This window comes from Schistocerca gregaria, chromosome 4 (genome assembly GCF_023897955.1).
Source record: "Schistocerca gregaria isolate iqSchGreg1 chromosome 4, iqSchGreg1.2, whole genome shotgun sequence".
Lineage (NCBI taxonomy): Eukaryota > Metazoa > Arthropoda > Insecta > Orthoptera > Acrididae > Schistocerca > Schistocerca gregaria.
In genome coordinates, this window is record NC_064923.1 from 736,495,152 (window position 1) to 736,514,083 (window position 18,932).

Sequence of the window (18,932 nt, forward strand, 5' to 3'; positions counted from 1 at the left end):
TGAACAGTGCTTCAACATGAAATTTTGGATATGTCAAATAGTGAGGGGTAAAATATTTTTTTAAATGTGTGTGAAATCTTATGGGAATTAACTGCTAAGGTCATCAGTCCCTAAGCTTACACATTACTTAACCTAAATTATCCTAAGAACAAACATTCACACCCATGCCCGAGGGAGGACTCGAACCTCCGCCGGGACCAGCCGCACAGTCCATGACTGCAGCGACAGAGTATTCCTAGACAACTTAGGGAAGTCACCGATAACAGAACACATTGCATTAAGGAAGTATTTCCCATAACATAACCCTTTTGTGAATCAGCGATAGCAAGAAAACCTACCAAACGTGCACGCTGTACGCTGTGTTCAAAAACTAATGACAATAAAACTAACATATTGTGTTTGCAAAATATACGTGACCTACTTTTCTCCAAAACTGAAATGAATAAGAATAAAAGTCAAAAACAAAAGTAAATGCTTTCAAAAATAATTGCTTGTGTTGGAAATTGTTTGCTCGTATTTTTGTCGATATTTATGTAACTGCTTGATTCCTGACTGCAGTCAGTAAAGTAACAAAACAAGTATGACAAGAAAAATAATGTAATGCTTTCTAAGAAGAATGTCGAATTGAAAACTGTGTGTTGTTACAAATTTAACCCGTATTAAAATAAGAATTTTTCTTAAGTAAAGTTCTGTGTATTACTATTATTGCTTTTATTATGTGGGGTCATATTGGCCCGAACAGTACATTTGTTGAAAACAACAGCGTGGTTAAACGACTCAGCTGACGATTCGAGAATAGACCCGTGAAGTACGTTGATGAAAGAGACTAGGAGTTGCAGTTCTTCATGCCATAAATTCTATATTTGCTTTGGCGTCAGATTTTCACGCAGAGGTCAGGATGTTCATGCAGATTACGAGAAACTGGATCTTGGAATCAGAACTGACACCATGTGGCACCTCAGTTTTCCGCGGTAAGGTTATTTGGCAAATTGTGCGCTATGTAATGAATGGGAGCGCAAGGACATTGACGCACAGCGCTATTTTATTCTGTAGCACGGACAAAATGCAATGCCAAATTTGGGACAATAGGATGTAGTATGTCAACAGTAGTCTCGTCGTAACCCACAGCCTTTGAGTGACTTGCAGAAAGTTCTAATTGGAAGTGTATACTCTCCTCCCACCCAGCGTAGTACTTCTGCGAGCAGCCGTGTTACGTATGTACAGCGGGCAACCTTGTGTAACAGGTATCTCGACTCGATCATCGCAATGATATAACCGGAAGCACGCTTCAACTGGCCTGGTATATCCCTCCCATTGTTCCATGATCGCGATGTTCCTGTGTCCATTGCAGTTACTCTAACTGACCTTCCGTCTCCGTCTGGTTCAAGAAGGCTACACGTTGCAATTTAAATGGCTCTGACCACTATCGGACTTAACATCTGAAGTCATCAGTCCCCTAGACTTACAACTAATTAAACCTAACTAACCTAAGGAAATCACACAGATCCATGTCCGAGGCAGGATTCGAACCTGCGACCGTAACAGCAGCGCGGTGCCGGACTGAATCGCCTAGAACCGCTCGGCCACAGCGGCCGGCCACGTTGCAATTGTCTGCTACAATGACACCATTTGTGGTGGAGTACGATGGTCTGCTTGCTTCGAAACATTTTAGTCTCATCAACATTGTATTCTGCTTTAGATTTTATCACATTTGTCGCCTGTTCCTCTTTGGATTTCCTCTTTATTAGTTGAGTTATTGACATCGAACACCATGTCAACATCTGGTGGTATCATTGCAATTTTTCGCTGTAATTGATGCTAACAACGGTAGAAAATTAACGTGTCACAAGCTTCTGCATTTACGTGGAGCTCGTCCTTACCCGACAGGAGCCAACAACACGTCCTATGAAAAAAACTGTAAGTGCTGTGTTATTTGCACACAGAGTAACTTCAGCAACAGTAGTTTACCTTTCGCCTCAGTCATTTGCTTCTTCATAATGTAGGCAAAAAATGTTCAAATGTGTGTGAATTCCCAAGGGGTGAAACTGCTGAGATCATCCGCCCCTAGACTTACATACTAGTTAAACTAACTTATGTTAAGAACAATACACACACCTGTGCCCGAGGAGGACTCGAACCTCCGGCGAGGTACTGTAGACATACTCGTCTCACAGCAGAGACAGACTTCGAATTATGAATAGAAAAGCTTACATTGACTTCTGTTTTGTTTATTACATATTTTAAATATCGATAATTACATGTCCTTGCAGATTAAATATGTGTGTCGGATCGCTCGCCGATCGCCGAATAGCCTTTCACAGGCAAAATTGCGACTAAGCATTTCTTCACAATGTCCTTTCTTGCAGTAGTGGTAATCCATTGAGGTACTGTGCAGTTTGGAAAGTACGAAGACGTAATGGCAGGTTCAAGCTGTGAAGCAGACTGCGAAACGTTCCTCAATAACTTAACTGGTAGAATGCTGCTTGCCCAAAGTAAGATGATATAATTATGTCGTTCATTTAATCCCACTGCTTTTGGAAAGTGTCTCATATTTCTGTTAATTCAATTACTATATCAAATAAACAGACTTCGCTCAACGAAAGCTTAAATCAGTTTCTAATGTCGGCCTTCAAACTGAGCAGACACATATTATTTAACCTACAGTGACAACCATTACTCCTGGCGTTATATTGGAAAACTTTTAGTGTTCCTAGTGTCCACTGAATTACAATCGAGCGACCATTGTTGCGACCACGTGACGTGCAAGACGAATCATCACGCAATAGCTCAAAGCCGTAACGCAAACATTAAGTAAACGCTCCATCACAGATTCTTTAAAGACTCGATCTCCCATGTTGAAAACAGTTTCAAAAATCTGATCACTTTGCAGACGAGGTAATATATGTAAAGACCCGAACCCCTAATTATGCTATTTTATCGGTTTCGTTTATTATGTATCGTACAATGATATAATTTAATAGGTATCTTCAGTGGTATATGCGGATATTGTCTGGAAAAAGTGTAGCGAATAGACTTCATAGTAAAAAAAAATAATAAAATATCTTGCTTGATGATGAAGTTTTAACACATGAACAACGAACATTTTGTAAGCAGTAGACTGTTTTCCATTAATTGTATGGTTATATGCGAGAAAATATTTAGGAAAGTTTCGAAATTATGTTTGAAGTTTTTGGAAGTCGCTGAGTGTTCTCACTCTAACGTACGAAACGAACAGAGTTTGGTTAATTTATACCCCACGATTTACACTGCGTCAAACCGTACACACATGTCCTAAACTTAATACTAGACGTATTTGTTAAACCTTTAACGTAAAATTATACCTCTTAATGAGTGGATTCTGACAGATTTTTAAATTCGATCAATAATTGTATGGAGTACTGAAAGGCGAATTTTTGTTGCTCCTGGAAGCCCACAGGTAGGCAACCTGAGAAACGCATCGGGCCGGACAAGCATTTTGTACACTATTGTCCATTAAAGTTGCTACATCAGGAAGAAATGCAGATGATAAACGGTATTCATTGGACAGATATATTGTATTAGAACTGACATGTGATTACATTTTCTCACAATTTGGGTGCATAGATCCTGAGAAATCAGTACTCAGAACAACCACCTATGGCCGTAATAACGGCCTTGACACGCCTGGGCATTGCGTCAAACAGAGCTTGGATGGCGTGTACAGGTACAGCTGCCCATGCAGCTTCAACACGATACCACAGTTCATCAAGAGTAGTGACTGGCATATTCTGACGAGCCCGTTGCTCGGCCACCATTGACCAGACGTTTTCGATTGGTGAGAGTTCTGGAGAATGTGCTGGCCAGGGCAGCAGTCGAACATATTCTGTATCCAGAAAGGCCCGTATAGGACCTGCAACATGCGGTCGTGCATTATCCTGCTGAAATGTAGGGTTTCCCAGGGATTTGAATGAAGGGTAGAGCCACGGGTCGTAACACATGTGAAATGTAACGTCCACTGTTCAAAGCGCCGTCAATGCGAACAAAAGGTGACCGAGACATGTAACCAATGGCACCCCACACTATCACGCCGGTGATACATCAGTATGGCGATGACGAATACACGCTTCCAATGTGCGTTCACCGCGATGTCGCCAAACACAGATGCGACCATCATGATGCTGTAAACAGAATCTAGATTCATCCGAAAAAATCACATTTTGCCATTCGTGCACACAGGTTCGTCGTTGAGTACACCATCGCAGGCGCTCCTGTCTGTGATGCAGCGTCAAGGGTAATTGCAGCCGCGGTCTGCGAGCTGATAGTCCATATGCTGCAAACGTCATCGAACTGTTCGTGCAGATGGTTGTTGTCTTGGAAACGTCCCAATCTGTTGACTCAGGGATCGAGACGAGGCTGCACGATCCGTTACAGCCATGCGGATAAGATGCCTGTCATCTCGACTGCTAGTGATACGACGCCGTTGGGATCCAGCACGGCGTTCCGTATTACCCTCCTGAACCCACCGATTCCATATTCTGCTAACAGTCATTGGATCTCGACCAACGCGAGCAGCAATGTCGCGATACGATAAACCGCAATCGCGATAGGTTACAATCCGACCTTTATCAAAGTCGGAAACGTGATGGTACGCATTCCTCCTCCTTACACGAGGCACCACAACAACGTTTCACCAGGCAACGCTGGTCAACTGCAGTTTGTGTATGAGAAATCGGTTGGAAACTTTCCTCATGTCAGCACGTTGGAGGTGTCGCCACCGACGCCAGTCTTGTGTGAATGCTCTGAAAAGCTAATCATTTTCATATCACAGCATCTTTTTCCTGTCGGTTAAATTTCGCGTCTGTAGCACGTCATCTTCGTGGTGTTGAAGTTTTAATGGCCAGTAGTGTACATCTGTGTACCCTAGTCGATGGGAAGATGGGCTTAGTCGGTGACGTGTGTGAGTACAAGGTTCGCTTGGTGGGTCTTTACGACTGGTGCCCTGATTGACTGCTCTGCTCTACAGAGGCACACGACATCCGGTCTTGTGGCACATCTGGTACGAGAAACTGCATTAAACATACCCTCTGAAGATATCTCGTCTGTGAGAACTACCTCGAGATTTCGGAGATAACGAGGTGCTCTTTCGTCCATAGTCGGAAGAGTCGCAGTAGCGCCGGGGCAGAGATTGCGGCCCCAGGACCATACGGCGCCATCGGGGCACCGGTGCGGAGAGGTCAACGGCGCCTAATTGAGGATCGTCCCGGGCTACGGGTCACGATCGTGTGGCGCCGGCACCAGCGAGCAGCGAGCCAACCTACTTGCGGTGGGCGTATCAGGAACTGCGCCAGCCGCCGCAAGTAGCTGGCCGGGCTCCGCCACTGTGACCTACCTAGCGCGCGCCTCGCCCGCCCGCGCCAGTGCGTCCCTTCTGGTTCCGCATCCCGCTCGACAGCTGCCACGCCGCCACCAATTCGAAAAATTAAAGTTGCGTGATGAATGAAATGGTGGTTTGAAAAGTTCGCGGAATGTCCACAAGATGTCAGCACTTGTGCAACGACTTTCCTGCTCCTCAACCATGACATTGTTATTGTTTTGGTCTTCAGTCCTGAGGCTGGTTTGATGCAGCTCTCCATGCTACTCTATCCTGTGCAAGCTTCTTCATATCCCAGTACCTACTGCAGCCTACATCCTTCTGCATCTGTTTAGTGTATTCATCTCTTCGCCTCCCTCTATGATTTTTTCCCTCCACGCTGCCCTCCAATACTAAATTGGTGATCCCTCGATGTCTCAGAACATGTCCTACGAACCGATCCCTGCTTCTATTCAAGTTGTGCCACAACCTTCTCTTCTCCCCAAACCTATTTAACACCTCCTCATTAATTATGTGATCTACCTATCTAATCTTCAGCATTCTTCTGTAGCACCACATTTCGAAAGCTTCTATTCTCTTCTTCTCCAAACTATTTATCGTCCACGTTTCACTTCCATACATGGCTACACTCCATACAAATACTTTCAGAAACCACTTCCTGACACTTAAATCTATACTCGATGTTAACAAATTTTTGTTCTTAAGAAAACGCTTTCCTTGCCATTGCCAGTCTACATTTTATATCCTCTCTACTTCGACCATCATCAGTTATTTTGCTCCCCAAGTAGCAAAACTTCTTTACTACGTTAAGTGTCTCATTTCGTAATCTAATTCCCTCAGCATCACCCGACTTAATTCGACTACATTCCATTATTCTCCTTTTGCTTTTGTTGATGTTCATCTTATACCCTCCTTTCAAGACACTGTCCATTCCGTTCAACTGCTCTTCCAAGTCCTTGACATTATGTTAGAGAAATTACAAATCTATGGTATAAATAGAACAGCATTTGATTGATTTTAGTCATATCAACATAACAGGAAGCAAAAAGTCTCTTTATATGCTTCAAGTGATTCAAAGGAGTTTGTCACTTCATCTAACTGGGGTGAAATTACAGTAGGGGTCCCAAGAGGTTCGATCTTGGGCCCCCTCCTATTCCTGATATATGTGAATGACCTCCCTTCTTATGTGAAACAAGATGCTGAACGGGCACTGTTTGCTGGTGATACAAGCATAATTATTAATCCAGTAAAAGATAGTCCGACAGAAAATGATACAAGTAAGGTCTTTGGAGAAAGTATTAGTTGGCTTTCTGCGAATGGGCTTGCTCTGAACTGTGAAAAAACACAGTACATCCAATTTTCTGCTGCAAAAAGTAGAATTCCTTCAATAAACGCAACACATCAGTAAGTCAGTAGCCACGGCAGAGCATACTAAGTTTTTGGGTGTACATGTAGATGAGAATCTTAATTGGAAAATTCATGTTTTGGATCTTCTAAAACGACTAGGTTCAGCAACTTTTGCAATCAGAATAATTGCCAGTTTTGAGGATGTAGAAATCAGAAAGCTTACATACTTTGAATACTTCCACTCTCTGATGTCATACGCAATAATATTCTGGGGCAACTCAACACTTAGGTAAAAGGTATTCACTGCTCAAAAGAAAGTAGTTAAAATAATGTGTGGGGTTCGTAGTAGCACATCTTGTAGGCATTTGTTTAAAAGGTTAGGAAGTCTTACAACTGATTCACAGTACATTTATTCAGTAATGAAATTTTTTCTCAACAGCATGGACCAGTTTAAAACCAACAGCGACATTCATGATTACAATACCAGAAAAAAGAAAGACCTACACTATCCTTTACTGAACCTATCTTTGGCACAGAAAGGGGTAAAATATGCTGCTACAAAAGTTTTTGATAAGTTACCAGATGAAATAATATGTCTGACAGACAACAGCAATAGTTTCAAAAAGAAATTGAAGTCATACCTCCTTGACAACTCCTTCTATCCATAGATGAATTCTTCAATATGAGTAAATAAATCTGGACATGTAATATATGCATTTTGTGCCATTTAAGGGAATGGGACAGATAACAGATATTTGGGTATAACACTATAATTTAAACAAAAAAAAGAAAAAAGAAAAAAAACTTGTTTCCTGTGCGCATTTCTTGTGCATTTGACACGTTCCAGATCATAACGGTTTTCCATGCTATTGGTCAATGGAACACGTAACTAACTAATAGATCATCTTTTTGTGAGTAAACGCGTGTATCGTGCCATACGAAAATACCCTCGCCGACTCAGTTGTGGGTCCTTTGATTTCTTTCGGGAGGAAACTGGGCGAAACTATAACTTGTAATATGTTAGTTGACTTCATTACAATATAGGTATGAGGATTTACTTAACACTGTACGATCCATTCCACAGGAATCTTCTGAGTATTTGCAACTGCTTCTGAACATTAAAGTACCGCTCGATACGAATACATTTACAAGACTGTTCGCTTGACGAATAACAGACATGTTCACTTTAATGATCTGGCTAAGACATAATACACTGGTGGCCGATCAAAGAATATGCCGTCGTCTTGCCGTTGACAGAGAGTTGTTCAGCGAGTTCCTGTGTTCTGACGTGAGAAGACTCATTGTGGTGGTGTAGCCAAGCTCCAGCAGGCGTGGCGTGGCCGCGCCGGCGTTATTCATTTGTCCAGGCGTCATGCAGCGACTGTACCCTTCTGCGGTGTCGCTGCGAGCCGCCAACCTTGCTTTGAGACCCCGTTGTTCAGGCTACAGCACAACCTGAGGCTTCAGTGGTCCGGAAATAAATCTTTGTTGGTGTTCGCGTTTAGTGATATGTGAAGGTGGAAAAAATCGAGAGCGAGTAGTGATTAAGTACTTCTTAAAGAAAGCTATGAAAGCGTAGGAAATTCATACCTATTTTTGAAACACATTGCGGGACGCTGCTCCTTCATATTCAACTACTGCCAAGAGAACTAACTAGCAGTTCTCAAATCTCCAGTTAATTCGAACTTCGCCGGCCGCGGTGGCCGTGCGGTTCTAGGCGCTACAGTCTGGAGCCGCGCGATCGCTACGGTCGCAAGTTCGAATCCTGCCTCGGGCATGGATGTGTGTGATGTCCTTAGGTTATTTAGGTTTAAGTAGTTCTAAGTTCTAGTGGACTGATGACCACAGATGTTTAGTCTCAGAGCCAACCAATTCGAACTTCCGAATCATGTATTCGTATTCATGTTATGAGCGGAATTCGCGATTAGCAGCACCACTATTCCTGTTGTTTTGATAAAAAGCACTTCGCACTTTTTCTGAACCTACCTTGACTGTCTGCAACTGTAATGCACACTATTGCTTGTGTTTCAACCTTACGTCTCCGTACCAACACTGGAGCCTTACGGCAAATCGTTACACTATCACACTCGTAACAACCCAGATCCTGCAGGCCATGATCTGTGGCTCAAATAGCCAAGGGTTTAAGTATAACCAGCCAGAATATCTGAGAAGTGGAAGTTTACACAATAAAATTAAATACGTGTCGTATCATCGCATCTCGAAGCGTTCGTACGAGGAGAGACAGACGCTGAGGCCGCTGATATTTTTTTCCAATTATAGTCGTGTCCAAACAGAAGCACAGAAAGCAGGAATTGTTGAGCTAATAATTAACACGTAACAGATAAAGTCTTAAGTTCGAATCACGCAGCAGCTCCACAGAACGCGAAATTTCACGTCAGGTAATGTCCACAGAGGATAAGCGAACCCAGTACTATTCGGCTGCTTCCGCGCTCGCCAGTTAATACTCTTTGAGAGGTTCGACTCTTTAGAAAGGTGGTTTTTGTGGACTAGTTTCCCAGGCGTTGTGCTAACACAGTGATGTGTGCCGGCAAACTTACCTGCGGACAGAATGACTGATGATGAGTTACAAACTCTTTTCGACAGTCGAATTCTTTGGTTTCTGCGTTTCTTAGAATGAACCAGGGCCCGTGATAAATGAAAGTGTAACTTAAGTGCGAGGTATTTTATGCATGTACGAGATCAACTCGGCGGTAGACTTGCGCGAGAGCATAACCCATATCTCTTTAAACTCCACCGTCGTAAGTCGTGTCCACGAGGCGGCACGTGGTGTGGCGCAGTCTATGTGAGTGTGCTGCCTGCTGCATATGCCCTCCAGATCAACGCATGCGTGCGGCACATGATAGAATAACTTTCCCTCATCTGTGAGCTAGTTTGCCGCAGGGTGATGTCATGCTATCGATTTAGAAACAGAACGGTCTCTTTAGAATATGCTCGTTTCCTAGTAGTTATCCTTGGCTGGAGGAAATTGTAGCACGCAGGAAGAAATACACGTGAACGCATATTCTATGAATTTCAATTTATAGCTTTAAGTAATAGCCACGGAATCAGTCAAGAGTCTTGCGTCAGTTCCATTAAATTGTGGGTTATTTAAGGAGCGCACGCAAAGCGAGAAGGCGTGACGAACTCAGTATGACTGGAATTAACGCCTGTGACCGCAGGACACAACTATTATTGTAGAAAGTCTCATTTAAAGCGCAGCATATACTTGAAACCTTTAGTCACCGCAAGCTCTGCGTGTGCCTGGTGGTGTAGGCAGCTTTGGAGGGAAATAGTTGCAGCTGTGCATTTAATCAGGAAAAGTTAAACATAGAGTGCTGTATGAACTGTTTTAAACTCTGCATTATTCTCGACTATCTGTGGAAATAATATTAAATAATAACCAACTAACAAGCCATAAGAGAGCGCGCTGAAAACTAATACCTCCGAATTTTTATGTGAAATTCTTAAAATAAAAGAAAGTTATTAACACACTGCATCTTTATTCTTCATGTTTACATATTTGCAAACGTCTGCCGCTAGACGGCTGCGAGATGTAGTTTGTAAGATGGTGGCGTGTAACGTAACTATGCCAGTACGCGAGAAACAACGTACTGTAATCAAGTTTTTAATACGAAGAGTTCGTCCGCATGTGGAGCGCAGTCTCCTTCAGCATGGCAATCCTAGTCCACACACGATCGCTGCCACATCTGCAACAATTCGACGCCTTGGATTCACTGTCATCGATCATCCTCCATGCAACTTGGCTCCATTCGATTGTTTTGTGTTTCCAAAACTTAAAGAACACCTTCGAGGACTTCACTTTGATAGTGATGGAGCCGTGCAATCAAAGGGTTTGGTGTGGCTCCGTCAAAAATATCAAACATTGTACATCACGGTATCATTATACTAGTCTCTCGTTGGGAGAAACATGTTCGTTGCGCAAGGTGATTATGTTGAGAAATAAATATGTAGACAAGAAGATGTAGAATGTTAATAACGCTCGTTTTATTTAAGAAGCTGTAAGAATTTTCACATAAAAAAGTTGGAGGCATCACTTTTTAGCACGATCTCGCATATGTCAAGTAGCTCTGAAATGCTTCAGTGTCTTTCTAGGATCGTTCTTCGCTTGGCCGCGTTATACACAAAGTGGTGTAGTTGCTGAAACCTGTGAATAATTTCCTTATATCCCATCATCTCTGTTCAAAGAAACACAAATAGGCTATTCAGCAAGTATAGCCTACAAGCCATAGGATTACCTGGAAAATTGAGGAATGTCTCAGATCCAATATTGACACAAATAAATGTCGTCAATAACAGATTTTTCCCGTGTCCGTAGAAGCCTATTTCCCATATTTTTTCGGTAATAATCAGTCTCAGTATGAAAGGGAACATCTTTAAAGTAACACACTTTACGTATCTTCTAAGCTGTAGCCACACTATTATTAAGAGTATTCAGTTTTCGTTGCCGAAACCTCCTCTCGTTAATGGAATCATTATTTTCTCTTCGGATGAACGTTTTTCTGAATTCTTGTTCGTCATTTGTCAGAACTAGGATCACAATCGTTTCAAATGTGAGAGGACGTCGAATTTTGTTCCCTGCCATGAGAAAATATCTCCAGATTAAGGCATTATCTGGTGAGGGTACTTGCGAAGTTCAATCCTATGTGTAACAGAGTGTTTCTCAGACTACAAGGTCCTCAGTGCTGGGCAGTGGTTCTCTGCTGCAGTTGTTCTCTGGTGCTCACCCCACAAATACGTAACTCACTTGTTGCTCGCCAGTGTATCTTCTACAACTGTAGTATGTATCAACTAGTTCTTTACACTGTACATATTAACATTTTCAGAAATGGTATGGTGATATTACGTTCTGTCAACAATGTGGTTGTTAGAAGCAGAACCCAAACTGCGATAAGAGAAGGATACTGACCGTGTGGTTTTCAAAGAAACCTTCACGGATTGCAGTTTTAATCGTTATGGGAGAACCGCGGAAAATATAAATTAGAATTTATCGACATAGATTTGAACCGCGCTCCTCTTGAAAGCGACTTCCCAGCATCATCTCGCCCTAACATCTCCACACGGCGCCGGCTACCTGTAGCAGGCTGTGGCCGAGAAGGGAAACCTGTTTCCCCGACGTCTTCTCGTAACGATACCGCAAAAACAGCCCGGCCAGTCATCGACAGCAGCTAACTTGACACCAGTTGGTCTGTCCACGGACTGGTTGGGTGCATGCTGCTTCGCCAGTTCTGAAGAAGAGGATACCTTTGTCCAGCAGGTAGAGAACACGGCGCAACAGCCATCTCGGTAATTTCTTCGGAGTTGTCGCAGACGAATGACTGGATGGGATTCCAGATCCGTCTGTTCAGCTCTTGGAGCAATCATCAACAAAACTTTCTAATCAGCTGTTAATCTACAATGCTGAAAAACTAAAAACTGCCCCCGTACAGGCCATGAAGGCCCAACGGAACCGACCGGACGTCGTGTCATCCTCAGACCGTAAGCGTCACTGGAGGCGGATGTTGGAGGAGCGTGAGTTCAGCCTTCTCTCCCGGCCGTATGTCAGTTTCCGAGAGCGGAGCCGCTGCTACTGAATCAAGTAGCTCCTCAGTTTGCCTCACAAGGGCTGAGAGCACCCCGCTTGCCAACAGCACTTGGCAGACCGGGTGGTCACCCATCCAAGTGCTAGCCCAGCCCGACAGCGCTTAACTTCGGTGATCTGGCGGGAACCGGTGTCACCACAGCGGCACGGCCGTTGGAAGCTACAACGCTGAAAAACTGAAATAATAAAAAATAAAAGAAAATAATTTCATCTTCATCTACGGCCTCTTCCATTTTCATGATATCGCCCTCAAGTACATCGCCCTCGTATAGACCGTCTATATACTCCTTCCACCTTTCTGCTTTCCCTTCTTTGCTTAGGACGGGTTTTCCACCTGAGCTCTTGATTTGCATACAGGGGTTTCTCTTTTCTCAAAAGGTCTCTTTAATTTTCCTGTAGGCAGTATCTACCTTATCTCTCGTGACTCCTTACTTTTGTCCTCAAGCCATCCCTGCTTAGTAATGTTTCACTTCGTGTGATTCTCATTTTTGAGACGTTTGTATTCCTTTCTTCCTGATTCGTTTACTGCACTTTTGTATTTTCTCCTTTCATCAATTAAATTCAGTATCTCTTCTGTTACCCAAGGATTTCTACTGGCCATCGTCTTTTTACCTACTTGATCCTCTGCTGCCTTCACTATTTCATCTATCAAAGCTATCTATTCTTCTTCTACTGTATTTGTCCCCCCCCCCCCCCCCCTGTCAACAGTTCCTTAATGCTCCCTCTGAAACTCTCTACAACCTCTGGTTCTTTCATTTTATCCAGGTCCCATCTCCTTAAGATCTCACCTTTTTACAGTTTCTTTAGTTTTGATCTACACTTCACAACCAATAGATTGTGGTCAGAGTCCATATGTGACCCTGGAAATGTGTTACAATTTAAAACCTGGTTCCTAAATCTCTGACTTACCATTATATAACCTATCTGATACCTTCTACTATCTCCAGGCTTCTTCCATGTATACAACCTTCTTTCATGATCCTTGAACCAAGTGTTAGCTGTGATTAAGTTATGCTCTGTGCAAAATTCTCCCCTACGGCTTCCTCTTTCATTCCTTACCCCCAGTCCAGATTCACCTACTGCTTTTCCTTCTCTTCCTTTCTCTAAATGGCTTGGTTCAGATGGCTCTGAGCACTATGGGACTTAACATCTATGGTCATCAGTCCCCTAGAACTTAGAACTACTTAAACCTAACTATCCTAAAGACATCACACAACACCCAGTCATCACGAGGCAGAGAAAATCCCTGACCCCTTGAGGAATCGAACCCGGGTCCTTTCTCTACTACCAAATTCCAGTCCCCCATGACTACTAAATTTTCGTCTCTCTTCACTATCTCAATCATTTCTTTTATCTCATCATACATTTCTTCAGTCTCTTCGTCATCTGCGGAGTTGGCATGTGCTGCTATGAAATGCCAAAACATCGCTCCTGGTTGTCGGTTAGTTAAACAGCGGCCGTGAGGTTGGTATCCCACAGCTGTCCGGGGCGTCTCGAGACACGTCATCGCTGGTCATCGGGACTCATTTGGAAGCGAGGCTCATCAGTGAACACAGTGCTACTCCAGTCACTGAGATTCCAGGTCGAAGAGGTGTTTGGAGTTGCCTGGACAGCGCTGAAATACCAACCTAACTGTTGAGGTACCTGTAGATATCCAGCGGTTGTCCTGTCCACGTGGTTAGACGATATAAGGTAACGAATGTGGTGGTGTTGCAGACTTTCGTCCTAGATCCTTTCTTTCGACAGCCTCCACGAAGCCGTCTGCAGCCGGCGGTGACGTTGCCAGACTAGCACGTGCTACTTTAGCTGAGCTGCTGGTTCCCCTGGAGCGTTGGCGGCAGTGCAGAGCAGAGCGGCGACTGCAGTCGGCGGGCAGAAGCAGAGGGGAACCGGTTGGCGCGCTGGAGCGTCGCGATGCGGCCCACGTCCTGCCACTACACGGCTCTTTACGACGTCGCCACCGCCGCCGCCGCCGCTGCTACTCCTGGAGTTCGCTTTCGTTCACGGAATGCTCCAAACCAGTTTCGCCACAGGTCTTTCAGCCTCCGCAACATGCAAAGAACGATCAAAGCCAGTTACGTGGCTCAATTAAGTGTTTACGCTTACCGAGAACCTGTGCAGGATATTTCGTCCGCTTACTTCCTTCGTAATATTCATAAATACCGACCTTAATTTCCATCGATACTTACGAGACGTGGAGGGGTGTGCTACGGTGGATGTTAAATTTAAGTACATTGCTCTGTAAACAGCAGAAAGCTGATATACATTTAATTAGAAGGAAGGTCAGCGTTGGCCGTAATATCGATGTTTTATTGATAGCAAAATTGATTTTCAATCACATAGTGATCATTTTCAGTGCTGTGGTGTACAAATTAAACTCGTAGGCACTGGTATCAAGTTATTATCAGTAACCAAAGCTAAGAAACGATCACAATAGCTGTTTGAGTTATTGTGATCGTTTCTTAGCTTTGGTTACTGATAATAACTCGATACCAGTGCCTACGAGTTTAATTTGTACACCACAGCACTGAAAATGATCACTATGTGATTGAAAATCAATTTTGCTATCAATAAACCATTGATATTACGGCCAACGCCTACCTTCCTTCTAATTTCACGTATATGGTCGCTGTGCACACAGGACTCCATGGAGTCGCCAATCAATGATATACATTGATATACAGTCAGTCTTGTTGCAACCCTTGTTCACTAAAGTACGAGCAGCCCTTAGCGGCTCGCCGTCTTACAAGTATTCATGGCGTCGCCTTTCGGGCTTAGATCTTTTTTAATATGTATCTTGTAAGTACTGCATCTTTTTCCAGTCAGTACAAACTTTAATTTTATTACTGTATTATATACTTAATATGTTTTAGAACAGTTAGTCTAATTTTGAAGACGACGCTCATAATAGCGTCGAACCCTGGTCACTTTTGACTTAATATTTGTGACCGAGGGATTATTTGTTCTAAAATAATGCAATTAGATAACACAGAACGTACAGATTCAACGTTAATCCTGTGCTTTGAACCAACTACACATGGGCGAAAAACCTGGGGCTTAAATTAAATGCAAAAAAGACGCAAGTAATCTTAATAGCCCATCAGAAATTAATAAGTTCAGATTTCCGCGAACGGCTACCTCCTATTCTGCTCGAAGGTACTCCAATACCATATCAGAAAAAAGTGAAGAACTTGGGTGTAACTTTGGACGAGCATCTCAACTGGGCGGAGAATACAGTCGCAGTGTGCCGAAAGACGTCTGCTTGTCTCTATGCTCTCAAAAAGTTTCGGAACATATTCCCACAGGACTTGAAACGCCAGCTCGTGCAAGCACTCGTTCTACCGAACCTCCACTATTGTGATGTGATTCAACAAGGCATGAGTAGTGAAAACAAAAGACGGCTAGAGCTAACCATGAATGCCTGTGTGCGTTACACCTGCAACATTCGCCGATATGATCATATTAGTGCTTCATACTCCGAGCTAGGGTGGCTGCGGCCGGACAAACTGCGTGACTACCACACTCTATGTCTACTTCACCGACTCCTCGTCGCGCAAGCACCCCAGTACCTAGCTTCAGAGATTAAAAACATGTCATGCCATCATAATCGAAACACGAGGTCACTCTTATCTGGTATTCTAACTGAGCCCACTCACAAAACAAAAACTTTTGCAAACTCCTTCTCAGTTGCCGCTGTCCGCCTCTGGAACAAACTGCCCCTTACCTTGAGGAAAATTCAATCTACTGTTGCTTTTAAGAAGAAGTTGAAGCATTTCCTACTATCATCCGCATAAAATTCTCCACAAAATTAATGTGCAAGGCCAATCCTCTCATCTGTCAAATAGCAAAGCTAGCGACTCCTATCTTGCTCCTGAGATGCCTTCCACTTCATCTATCTCTATTAGCCACACAGTCTTCTTTTCCTTTATATTTTCCTTAATCATGTTTCATCATGTCTCTCTATTCTTCTCCTCCCTTCACCATGAGTCTCCCTCATACTCCCTGCTGCCAGCACTCCTAACTAAAATCTTTCTCTTCAATAATGTATTTTTCGAGGTGTACCTTTCTAATTGTTTATCTCACTTTTTGTGTTAGATGTAGTTTTACATGCCTACTAAAACATATGACTGTAAAATAAGTAGAATGCCTGGTTAGATGTAAGAGAGGGCCTGATGGCCCTAATCTTGCCAGGTTAAATAAATAAATAAAAAAAATAAAAAAAAATAAAAACTATACCAACATCCACACAGCTCGCTGTACCAGGAAAAATATTACAGTTTCACCATACTGGCTTATGCCGTCCCTCACTGCGAACAGCAATAGTACCAATTAATACACCTCACTTGCTCGGACTGTATCACATCACCAAAATCCAGATAGACCTGTAACCAAATACAGTAACACGTGTTTACTTAAACAGCACTAAACAGAGGGGACGTTTTCGTTGGCAAGACAACAGTTTCCGGTCATGGTGCCGATACTTGGAGAGCAAGGATTAGTATAATATAAAGCATGACAAGCGATTCTCACCAAATCTTTTATGAAATCCTTTACAGATCCAAATCAGGACCGGAAAACTCGATTCGGGTAATGTGGCCGAGTCCAGCTCCCACAATACAAGCCAGGTTCGGGCTTGCAGACGTGTCAAACACACCACAACCCTTGCGTCGTGGCCCGGCCTGCTCGACCACGCTCGCCTACGGTTCTCCCGCGCCGCGCGTCTCTAGCGCCACACGCCCGTCGCGTTCAACAGCCGCGTCCAACGGCCCAGCCCAAAGATCACACCATACCGACCCGATCGATCAATCGATACGAGCCGGCACGGCTCAGTACCATGTTTGGACATGAACAAGAAAGCATGTTTGAAATTTTTTACCATTGTAGCTTCCGTAGGATTTGAGAAGCCTCTATTAAGAAAGGGAGTGAAAGAAAGAAGAAATGGAACGCAATCGGTCTGTTAAGCTGCTGCCTACTCTTGGGCAGTGGCGAGGGTACATCGCGTGTGCTGCAGAGCCGAACGTCTCTCGGCAGGGGGCTACCCGCAGGTAGGCAGACAGCGAGCGCCGGTGAGGTGCAGCGCACGTTGCCGTAAATCGAATTACGGCCGGGCGGCCGTGCAGCGTTCCGGCTGACTGGCGCCTCCGGACGCGAGTGGGCTCGCCTTCAATTAGCCGTGCCGCGGCAGGTCGCCATGGCTACGCGCCGCCGTCTCGCCGCGACGTCGCGGGCCCTCACTGCTCACTTACTCACGCACACCCGACTCGCCATTTCCATATTACTGTGCTAACAGGGCGCGGGCCTCCTCGCGAACCAACGTGGCGACCGAGCAGCTTCATTCCGACACGCCTTTTTCTGATGAGCATTTCTGCTGCCATGCGATTGATAAAGATTAAATAATCAGATAGGATGAAGAAGGAAGAGGCAATGAATCGAACTGACGAGAAAATGAATCTACGGTGCAATTTGACCAACTCGAGGGATCGGTTGATGGGACCGATTCTGGGGGCACTCCGAGGCATCAGATTGATAATGAAGAGAAGCGTAGAGGATAAAGACTGCTGAGGGAAGCCGGGACAAAAATTAAAATCGCTCGAAAGAGGAAAGGCCGCTGGACCTGATGGGATACCAATTCGATTTTACACAGAGTACGCGAAGAAACTTGTCCCCCTTCTTGCAGCAGTGTACTGTAGGTCTCTAGAAGAGCGTTCCAAAACATTGGAAGAGGGCACAGGTCATCCCCATTTTCAAGAAGGGACGTCGAACATACGTGGGGGACTATAAACCTATATCTCTAACGTCCTTAGAATTTTGGAACACGTATCATGTTCGAGTATAATGACTACTCTGTAGCAATCAGCATGGGTTTATCGTGTGAAACCCAGCTCGCGCTGTTCGTCCACGAGACTCAGAGGCCCATAGACACGGGTTCCCAGGTAGGTGCCGTGTTTCTTGACTTTCGTAAGCCGTTCGATACAGTTCCTCACAGTCGTTTAATGAACAAAGTAAGAGCATATGGACTATCAGACCAATTGTGTGACTGGATTGAAGAGTTCGTACATAACAGAACGCAGCACGTCATTCTCAATGGACAGAAGTCTTCCGAAGTAAGAGTGATTTCAGGTGAGCCGCAGGGGAGTGTCGTAGGATCGTTGCTATTCACAAATTATATAAATGAACTTGTGGATAACATCGGAACTTCACTGAGACTTTTGTGGATGATGCTGTACTATATCGAGAGGTTGTAACAATGGAAAATTGCACTGAAAAACAGGACGATCTGCAACGAATTGACGCACGGTGCAGGGAATGGCAATTGAAACTCAATGTAGACAAGTGTAATGTGCTGCGAATACATCGAAAGAAAGATCCTTCATCATTTAGCTACAGTATAGCAGGTCAGCAACTGGAGGCAGCTAATTCCATAAATTATCTGCGAGTAGGGATTAGGAATGATTTGAAATGGAATGATCATATAAAGTTGATCGTCGGTAAAGCAGGTTCCAGACCGAGATTCACTCGAACAATCCTAAAGAAATGCTGGCCGCAGTGGCCCTGCGGTACTAGGCGCTACAGTCTGGAACCGAGCGACCGCTACGGTCGCAGATTCGAATCCTGCCTCGGGCATGGGTGTCTGTG

General features: G+C 44.1%; 1 protein-coding gene and 1 pseudogene across 1 annotated transcript in view; one reads left to right on the top strand and one right to left on the bottom strand.

Annotated features, from left to right (window-relative positions):
• Nucleotides 1-18,932, top strand: part of LOC126267894 (puratrophin-1-like) — a 1,105,633-nt gene that overhangs the window by 211,495 nt on the left and 875,206 nt on the right. The window lies entirely within an intron of this gene.
• On the bottom strand, nt 12,337-12,454 carry LOC126268252 (5S ribosomal RNA; annotated as a pseudogene).